We start from the raw sequence: 10323 nt of genomic DNA, 5'->3' as shown, positions 1-10323 counted from the left end.
GCCCAGAGGGAGGGGTTTCTGAGCCACCATCCCACTGCTCCTAGTCCAGAGGAAGGGGTTTCCCAGCCACCATCCCTCCCGCTGCTCCCAGCCCACAGGAAAGGGCTTTTGGGTCACCATCCCTACCACAGCTCCCGGCCCCTGTCCCACCTCACCCAGCTCAGAGGAGGTAATATGGGCAGGTGCTAACAGCCCCCCGCCCCAGTCGAAATGAGAAAACACATAAATAAGTCTCAAAACCAGACTTCCAGAGCACCTACAGCAACCCCAAAGGGAAATGAGATGGAACACTCTGATACTCAACTACCTAGACCCACTGAACTGGCCCAACAAAAAGGGATCTGGAAAAAATGAAATCAGAAATAATTTCTCAGATAACAGGAGAAATTGTGCCCCTAGTGCAAGACATGATTAATAAATCTAGAGAAGAGCTGAGGAACATGATGGAATCCCAACATAAGAAACAAATAGAATCCATAAAACAGATGCAAATAGATTTCCAGGACATGAAAAACTCCACTGAAAGTCTACACAGCAGAATGAGCCAATGTGAGGACAGAATTTCAGATATAGAAGATAAGATTGCAATTAGTGACCAGGAAAAGAAAAATTGCTTCAAAATTGTAAGGGAACATGAGAAATCAATCCGGCAGCTGCTAGATGATGCAAAAAAGAATAACATAAGACTGATTGGGCTCAATGAAGAAACAGGAGAGAGTGCAGATGACATAAAAAATCTCTTCACAGAAATAATGGCAGAAAACTTCCCAAGCAGGGGAAAAGAGCTTGACATACAGATAAGTGAGGCATATAGGACTCCAAATAGCCTTGATCAAAAACAATCTACACATAGGCATATAATTGTTAAGATTCCAGAAACACAACAGAAGAACAAAGTTCTCCAAGCAGTCAGAGAAAAGAAACAAATCACATACAAAGGAAAGCCCATCAGAATCACAGCAGACTTCTCAACACAAACCATCAAGGCAAGAAGAGCTTGGAGTGACATATTCCAAGCCCTAAAAGAAAACAGCCTCCAACCCAGATTGATGTACCCTGCAAAACTATCTTTCAAAATGGATGGAGAAATAAGATACTTTCATGACAAAGAGCACCTTAGGAACTTCGTGAATACCAAACCAAACCAGCACTCCAAAGAATTTTGCACACTATCCTAGGAACAGACATTGAGGACCACAACCCCAGGAAGCAAAGCAGAATGAACCCATCTGGCATGACAAGAAATTAAATGCAAAGGGGGAGAACCCAACAAAAAGACAAAGTCATGGCAATGACATGTCAATACGTTTCAGTTATAACCATCAATGTTAATGGTCTCAATTCACTAATCAAAAGAAATAGACTGGCAGAATGGGTCAAGAAGCAAAATCCAACAATATGCTGCATACAAGAAACACACTTAATTCAAAAGGAAACTCATAGACTGAAAGTTAAAGGGTGGAAAACAATACTCCATGCAACAGGAACCTGAAAAAAAGCAGGAGTAGCTATCCTCTTGGCAAATCAAGTAGATTTCAAACCAACACTGATTAAGAGAGATGAAGAAGGACATTACATCCTTGTAAAGGGAACAATCCAAGAGGAAGAGATGACAATCATAAACATATATGCACCAAACACTAGTGCACCCAACCATATAAAACAAATACTAACAGACATGAAAAGCCATATATGCACTAATACATTTGTAGTGGGGGACCTCAACACCCCACTGTCACAAAAGGATAAACTAGACTAAAAATAAGTAATGAAATACTAAAACTCAATCAAACTCTTGAACAAATGAACTTAACAGATGTTTACAGAGTCTTCCACCCCACAAAATCAGAGTACAGATTCTTCTCAGCTGCACATGGGTCATTCTCCAAAATAGACCACATACTCACACATAGAACATGTTTAAGTAAGAGCAAAGGAATTGAAGTTATCCCCTGTATATTATCAGACCATAGTGTGATGAAATTGGAGAGCCATAGCAAAAGAAACTCAAAAAACTTCATAAACATGTGGAAATTGAACAACACACTTCTGAATAACCAATGGGTCACAGAGGAAATTAAAGAAGAAATCAGACAGTTCCTTCAATTAAATGACAATGACAATACAACATATCGGAATCTATGGGACACAATGAAAGCAGTCTTACAAGGGAAATTCATAGCAGTGAATACACACATTAGGAAAACAGAACAAGCCCAATTAAACAACCTGATGCTGAACCTCAAGCTTCTAGAAAAAGAAGAGCAGGACAACCCCAAAGCTCATACAAGGGAGGAAATTATAAAGATCAGAGGAGAAATCAATGCAATGGAGACTAAGAGAACGATACAAAAAAATCAATGAAGCCAAGAGTTGGTTCTTTGAAAGAATCAACAAAATTGATAAACCTTTAGTCAACCTTGTCAGCAAATGGAAAGCAAAGGCCCAAATCCACACAATTAGGAATGAAAAGGGTGAAACTACAACAGACCCAGCAGAAATCCAGATGATCATCAATACCTACCTCCAGAACCTATATGCCAATAAGATGGACAACACAGAAGAAATGGACAGATTCCTAGATATATATGAATTACCAAAGTTGAATGAAGAAGACCTACAAATTCTGAACAACCCAATATCAACCAATGAAATGGAAAACGTAATTAAAAACTTATCACCTAAGAAAAGCCTGGGCCCTGATGGCTTCACTGCTGAATTCTACAAAACATTTAGAGAGGAACTGCTGCCACTACTGTTGAAACTCTTCAGTGAAATTGAAAGGGAAGCAATACTTCCAAATTCATTCCTGGAAGCAAGCATCACCTTGATCCCCAAAGCAGAGAAAGACCCAACTGAAAAAGAGAACTATAGGCCAATCTCACTAATGAACCTAGATGCAAAACTCCTTAATAAGATACTGGCAAACAGAATGCAGAAGATCATCAAGAAGATCATACACCCTGATCAAGTGGGATTCATCCCAGGGATGCAGAGATGGTTCAATATATGAAAATCAATTAATGTAATACACTCTATCAATAGAGCCAAGGACAAAAACCATATGATTATCTCCATAGACTCAGAAAAAGCATTTGACAAAATCCAACATGCATTTATGATAAAAACCCTAAAAAAAATTGGAATAGATGGTCTCTACCTCAAACTGATAGAAGCCATCTATGAAAAACCAACAGCCAATATCATACTAAATGGTCAAAAACTGAAATCCTTCACACTAAAATCAGGAGCAAGACAAGGATGCCCACTATCACCACTCTTGTTCAATATAGTTCTGGAAACATTAGCCACGGCAATTAGACAAGAGAAAGAAATAAAAGGAATAAAGATAGGTAAGGAAAAAGTCAAATTGTCATTATTTGCAGATGACATGATACTCTATATAGAAGACCCCAAGAACTCCATCAAAAGTCTTCTAGACTTAATAACCAAATTCAGTCAAGTAGCTGGTTACAAGGTCAACACACAAAAATCAATAGCTTTCCTCTACACCAATGACAGACTCACTGAGAGAGAAACAGGGCAAATAATTCCTTTCACAATAGCATCCCAAAAACTGAAATACCTAGGAATCATCCTAACGAAAGAAATCAAAGACCTCTTCTCTGAAAACTATGGCACTCTGAAAAGAGAGATTGAAGATGATATCAGAAAATGGACAGACATCCCCTGCTCCTGGGTAGGAAGGATTAATATAGTGAAAATGGCCATACTTCCAAAACTGCTATATAGATTTAATGCAATTCCAATTGAGATCCCAGCAGCATATGTCATAGGCCTCGAGAAAAAAATCCAAAAATTCATTTGGAGCAAGAAGTGACCCAGAATAGCAAAAGCAATTCTAGGTAAGAGAGACCTGGCAGGGGGTATCACAATCCCCAACCTGCAACTCTACTACAAAGCTACTGTGATAAAAACAGCATGGTACTGGCAAAGAAACAGGCTTGAGGACCAGTGGAACAGATTAGAAGATGCAGAAACAACGCCAGACACACTCAGCCATCTCATCTTTGACAAAGGAGCCAAACACCCTCACTGGAGGAAAGATAGCCTCTTTAATAAATGGTGCTGGAAAAACTGGGCTTCAAGTTGCCAAAGATTAAAACTAGACTTGTATCTCTCACCATGCACTAAACTAAAATCAAAATGGATTAAAGATCTAAATATTAAAATAGAAACTCTGAACCAGTTGGAACAGAGGTTAGGTAGAACCCTTGAAGACATCGGTGTAGGAAAAGATTTTATGAACAAAACCTCAGTTGCCCGTGAACTAGCACAAACAATCAACAAGTGGGATCTCTTCTTATTAAAAAGCTTCTGCACAGCAAGAGAAACCACCAGCAGTGTGAAGAGACAATCCACAATGTGGGAAAAAAATCTTCACCTGCTCTTCCTCAGACAAAGGTCTACTATCTTGAATCTATAAAGAACTTAAAAAGATCAGACCTCCCAAATTTAAAGACCCAATCCAAAAATGGGCATCTGAAATGAACAGACATTTCTCAGACAAAGAAGTAGAAATAGCAAATAAATACATGAAAAATGTTCAACGTCACTCGTCATTCGAGAGGTGCAAATGAAAACAATGCTGAGATCCCACTTCACTCCAGAAAGAATGGCTGCTATCATGAAATCAACCAATAACAAATGCTGGCAGGGCTGTGGGGAAAGAGGAACCCTTCTCCACTGCTGGTGGGAGTGTAGACTGGTGCAAGCACTGTGGAAGTCAGTATGGAGATACCTCAAAGAACTAGGACTGGAAATCCCATTTGACCCTGCTATTCCACTTCTGGGGATCTTCCCCAAAGAATTAAAAGAATCATACCAGAGTGATATATGTGCACCCATGTTCAGAGCATCGCAGTTTGTAATAGCTAAAACTTGGAAATAGCCCAAATGCCCATCAACTGGAGACTGGATAAAGAAAATGTGGTTTTTTAATAAAATGGAGTACTACTCAGCCATAAAAAATGAGAAATTAGAGACATTTACAGCTAAGTGGATGCACATTGAGGCCCTACTCTTAAGTGAAATAAATAGGACACACAAGTATAAATACTGAATAGTTTCTCTGGTGTGAGAAACTGAAAGTGTAAATAAGGACTAAATGTATAATAGATCATGTGAAATAGGAAGAAAAGGGGCAAAGGGGAAGGAAGTGGGAGGGCTAGGGGAAAGGATAGAAGGGAATGGGATTAATATGAGAAAATGGAAAAATAGGAACAAAATTTTTGTAAATAGGGAGGGCTAGAGGGGTTGAAGGGAGGGCTGGGCAAGGGTGAAAAACAAGAACCAAGAGAAACTATGTAAAGGTGCAGATTTCCAATGATGAATGTCATTATATTGTATACCTAAAATGTACCAATGATTAGAATGAATAATCAATAATGTAAAATAGGAATAAAAGGTCCAAAGGGGTAGGGGTAGTGGGAGGCACAGGGGAAAGGAAAGAAGGGAAAGGAAAAAATGATGAGAAATGGAAAAAATGGAAATAAGTCTTTGTAAATAGGGAAGGGTGGAGGGTGTGAAGGGAGGGCTAGGAATGGAGAAAAAATAAGAACCAAGATGCATTATATAAAGGTACAATTCCCAATGAGAAATGTAATTGTGTTGTATACCTACAATGTACCAATAAAAGAATTTAATACAAAAAAAAAAGTCAAACCATCTAAGAGAACTGTTATATTTCTTTCACATTGAGAAAGAGATCCCAAATTTGTCTCCTAGAATAGCAGAATCAAAAGTTTAAAACTAAAGAGAGGGAAAAAGGAAAGCACAGTGAAGGAAGGAAGAAACCAGGAAGGAAGGAAGAAACCAGGAAGGAAGAAAAAGGAAAGAAAGTGCAAACAAAAAAGAAGGAAGGAAACATATGGTCATGGAAGAAATTATAGAGGCCGCTGTGGCTCCAGAAAAGAGCCGAGATTAGAACAGGTTACTGAGAGAATGAGTAGGAATCAGTAGAAAGCAGTGTAACTAACTCACAAAAGTTAGCTGCAACAGGGAACTGAGACTACACCGATGGTGCCCTGCTTGCCCAAACCTGAGGAGTTTTGCACTCTGACATGCTTCTTAACATGCATGCTTTCATCCTTTTGTTGTTCTTTCATTATGTTGTTGTTGTCATTTTGGGTTTTGTTGTTTCCATTATAAGGGACCAAATATTATAGTATTCATTTATGCTCTTCACCAAATATTTGTGGTTCTCTATCAAACTACATGACACAAAACCTCTTACAGGAGTAATGTGTGCCATCTCCAGGTGTAAGATTCAAGAAATTAGTGGAGAATTCACTACACTCTCTTTCCACCTGCATTGGCTGAAAATATCTGTCAAGATAGGATCTGCTCCATCAGCCTGGGTCTTGGAGTGAAGACGCGTATACCAGGATCTCCAGTCACCTTATGATGGGCAATTTATGTAAGAAATAAACTTTTGTAGCTGAAGGCCAAGAAGACCTAAAAATTGTTTGTTACAACAACATAATTGGTTTTCATATGACTGACACAAAAATGTACTGTATTTACTTGCATTTTTAACAATATATAGAAAAGGTGGGAAATTTAAAGACCCAATCTATATTCAAATTGTTTAATAAATTCACTAAAATGAGTTTATTACTATATGCAAGTTACCAGTTTTAACAAGCTGCAAAAGCTACCTTCACAGGTTATCTCCTAAAGCCATTCCACGTTTTATGTATGTTTATCATTAGCCTAATTGACTGTAACTCCCATGCAAGTGACAGTTTCGGAGAGAAAAATCATAATGGTCTCTACTTATACAATTTTAAATGAAAATAACTTTTAAAAATCATGGAACAGCTCAATGGTTTCTCCGCCTGCTGCGCAAGCACAAGGACCCGAGTTCAATCCCCGGTACCAAAAGAAAAAAAAAACCATGGATCAGGTGTATTGCTCGCTAGTTTAGAAACCCCAGGACCACTTGAAAGCATTATCTACTTCATGAAACAAGTAGAATTATATGGCATGTTCATAAACAGTCACTACATTGAATATATTAGGGTGATTTGGGACTTTTCACCAAAAAGATAAAAGAACAAATCAGAACAAATTCTGAATACTGTAACCAACCTTCCTGACTCCAACTAAAAAGTTATTGACCTCTTTAGATGATCTTTTAAACAGATAAACAAAGGCCATATAATTCCTGTTGAATAGGAGGAAAATTTTACCATTAATCATGTCACAAATGCATGCTTCCTTATTTATGTGAAAACACACATAGAGGAAACACACATATTCATACAAAACTTTCAATGGATTTTTCCATTCTCAGCAATTAGTTTATAGAATACATTTTTGTGATGTCCTTTGGTGCTATCTAGACCTTTTCTTAATCATTCCTTGGTTGGTTTGAGATCAATGCCTTTTGCCATTTTTTTTTAATCAAAGACAAAGCCAAATAGTACTGATGTTCAGTCATTGCAACCTCTTTAGATTTTAAAAAACAATTTCCATTTACAATATGAAACTAGCAGATCCGTATTGGAGGAGTCTGCTTTTTTTTTTCCTTCTCTTCTTTCTCCTCTTTCTTTTTCCTTTCTTTCTTTTTTAATAATCTCTAGCGCCTTTGGCATGGAACGGTATCTATTTGTAAATTGTCTGCCTTGTGCTATCTCTCTGCTTAGTCTATGGAAATTTTCCACTAGAAGAACCAAAAAGCCACAAAGCTCTCCTATTCTCTCTGGGCAGGCAACAATGTGGACAGCAGAGTGTGGAAGCTGAGTGTATTTTGGCAGGAAGCCAGATTAGTAGAGAATTCTTGGCTACATTGAGAGTGGTTTTGTCTTTATCCGTGATTGAAAGATGTGTAAATCACAGATCCAGCAGAAGTGCTTACACACAGTAGTCACCTTGTAAAATTAAGTGATTCAGTAGCTTTTATTTGACATTGTTCTTATATAGACATATGACCAAACTCTAGTGAAAATACCGACTTAAAACATGGCTGTGACACTTGCTTTATACCCTTGGAAAAATCATTTCATTGTTGATCTGACAACTCACTTACGAAGTAGTTCTTTATTTTTCTTTCAACTTCCTCCTTAAAAACTAGAGCTTTAGTAGAGAGGTGTAATCTTCATTTCTCTCATGAATGAGATCTAAATGTCTGAACGGTGGTCATTATTGTAATTATTATGTTTTTATAGCAGATTAGAGTTTGAATTATATTCTAAGATTATCTGGGATCCCTTATTGTCTCCCTTCATCTGATTGTGCAATTTTACCAAGTATCTTTCTTTCATATCCTTCTGCGTTACTAGAAAGATAAAATTATTTTTAAAATGTAAAGATTTTAGAAGAGATTCTGACACAAAGTATGTGCTATATATGTTTTGTTGTTGTTGTTGTTGTTGTTACATAAAAAATAACACCTTAATGCAAACCATCTACTTGTAACAGAATGCATTGTAAGACAGGCTAATTATAGCGGTAAGGTTATGCTGCCAAGGCCAAATTACACAAAATAAAAGCCTCACTTATAGACCATAAGCTGAGAGGGCCAAAACTTTAATAGAGATGTTAAACAACATCCCACCCTTATAAATCTTTCCATATGTACTTAATAAACCCTAATCTTTAATGTGCAGATCAGTTTTCACCACAGTCTTCTGGCTATATAGGCCCTTGGAAATTGATTGAAAGAAGGACTTGCATGGTCACTGCTTGCTATTTAATTCTCAAGTGAAAATGGCACCATGGTCAGCTCTAAGGACCTGCATACACGTGATAATGCCACAGTGGAGTCCACATTAAAGTAAAAGGGTATGCAAACTCACCACTACTGAGCACTGCAATGCGGTATGGTTAGAAGCTGAATGATACTGTCATCTTTAGTCATAAACATCAACTCACTTTATTCATTTATTCAGCTACTCAACTAAGAAACAAGTTAAGAAATGACAAATATTGAGACTTCTACTTTCAGTAAAGGTGTAATTAGCATCATCTCTCTCATTTAGGGTAACTAAAAAGGCTTTTTAAAAGTTTTTGTAATTTCCTGAAAATAAAAATTTGATGATAACATAGTGAATAATTTTCTGACCTAGACCTCAGGAAATGAGAACCAGAAAAATAAGACTGGAGCTCAAAATTTCTTTAATTTAAGGACATTGTATTAGTCACTTTTATGTCACTAGGACAAAATATGTGATACCCATAACTTAAGAAGAAAAGGTTTGTTTTGCCTCATCGTTTCAGAACATTCAGTCCATGATCAGCTGACTTCAAGGCAGAAACATCATGGCAGAAGGGTATGGTGGAGGAAATCTGTTCACTTCATAAAAATGTGGAAGCAGAGCAGGAAGGAAGAGCCAGAGATAGGGAGATATTCTCCAAAGACCCACCCCAGTGACCCACCTCCTTTTACTGGGTCCCATCTCCCAACAACACATTCAAGTATGACCTTATCAGTGGACTAATCCACTGTGGTGCATAGTACAATCATGATCCAATCACTTCAAAAAAACCCACTCCAGGGCTGGGGATTAGCTCAGTGGTTCCGCTGCCTGACTCGCAGGCTCAAGGTTCCAAGTTCGATCCCTGGTACCAAAAATAAACAAACACCCACACCTTTAAACACATGAGACTTTGGGGGGACATTTTAGAACCAAACCATGATAGACATTTACTAATTGGGAGGAAATCATCAAAACAGATTTATGTTCTTATAGATTACTGGAGCTGTCAAAGCAAGGATCCCCAATTTGGAATGCTAATAAACCAGACCCCAATTTCAGCTCCCAAGCTCTGAAGCTGAGAGCTCAATAGATATATTTTACCTAAAATTAGATACTGCTGAAGAAAGAATTCATAAACTGGAAAATGGACAATAAAGAATTATCCAGAATCCATGATAAATTGACAAAGAGATGATAATACCGAATAGAAAGACAAAGAGAATACTCTGAGCAGAAGGATACATCAGAAAGTACAAAAATAAAGGTATTATTTAGAGAAATAATTAATTCCCAGAACTAAGGAGAAACATCAATTCACAGATTCAAGGATCCCAACAAATCACCAGCAAGATAAGTTAAAAGAAATCCTTATGTAGTCATATCATAGTAACACTGCCAAAAAAGCAGAAATAAAGACAACATAGTCTCTTCCCACAAGGCACTTACAACATAAAAAATTGGGGGTTATGGTAGAGAATGTAACAGAGAGGTACCAGCCTTGTTTTATAGGTTGGCTTGGTTAGGTATTACAAGATCAAACTTTACACACCTAATACTTTTTTCTTTTCAATTTTCTTAGATACAAAATCAAAGTATTACT

This window comes from Heterocephalus glaber, unplaced genomic scaffold (assembly GCF_053883595.1).
Source record: "Heterocephalus glaber isolate CG9 unplaced genomic scaffold, H.glaber_assembly_v1.0 deba00001577, whole genome shotgun sequence".
In the NCBI taxonomy this organism is placed as follows: domain Eukaryota; kingdom Metazoa; phylum Chordata; class Mammalia; order Rodentia; family Bathyergidae; genus Heterocephalus; species Heterocephalus glaber.
The sequence above is the reverse complement of the archived record's forward strand: the minus strand, read 5'-3'. Positions refer to the sequence as shown.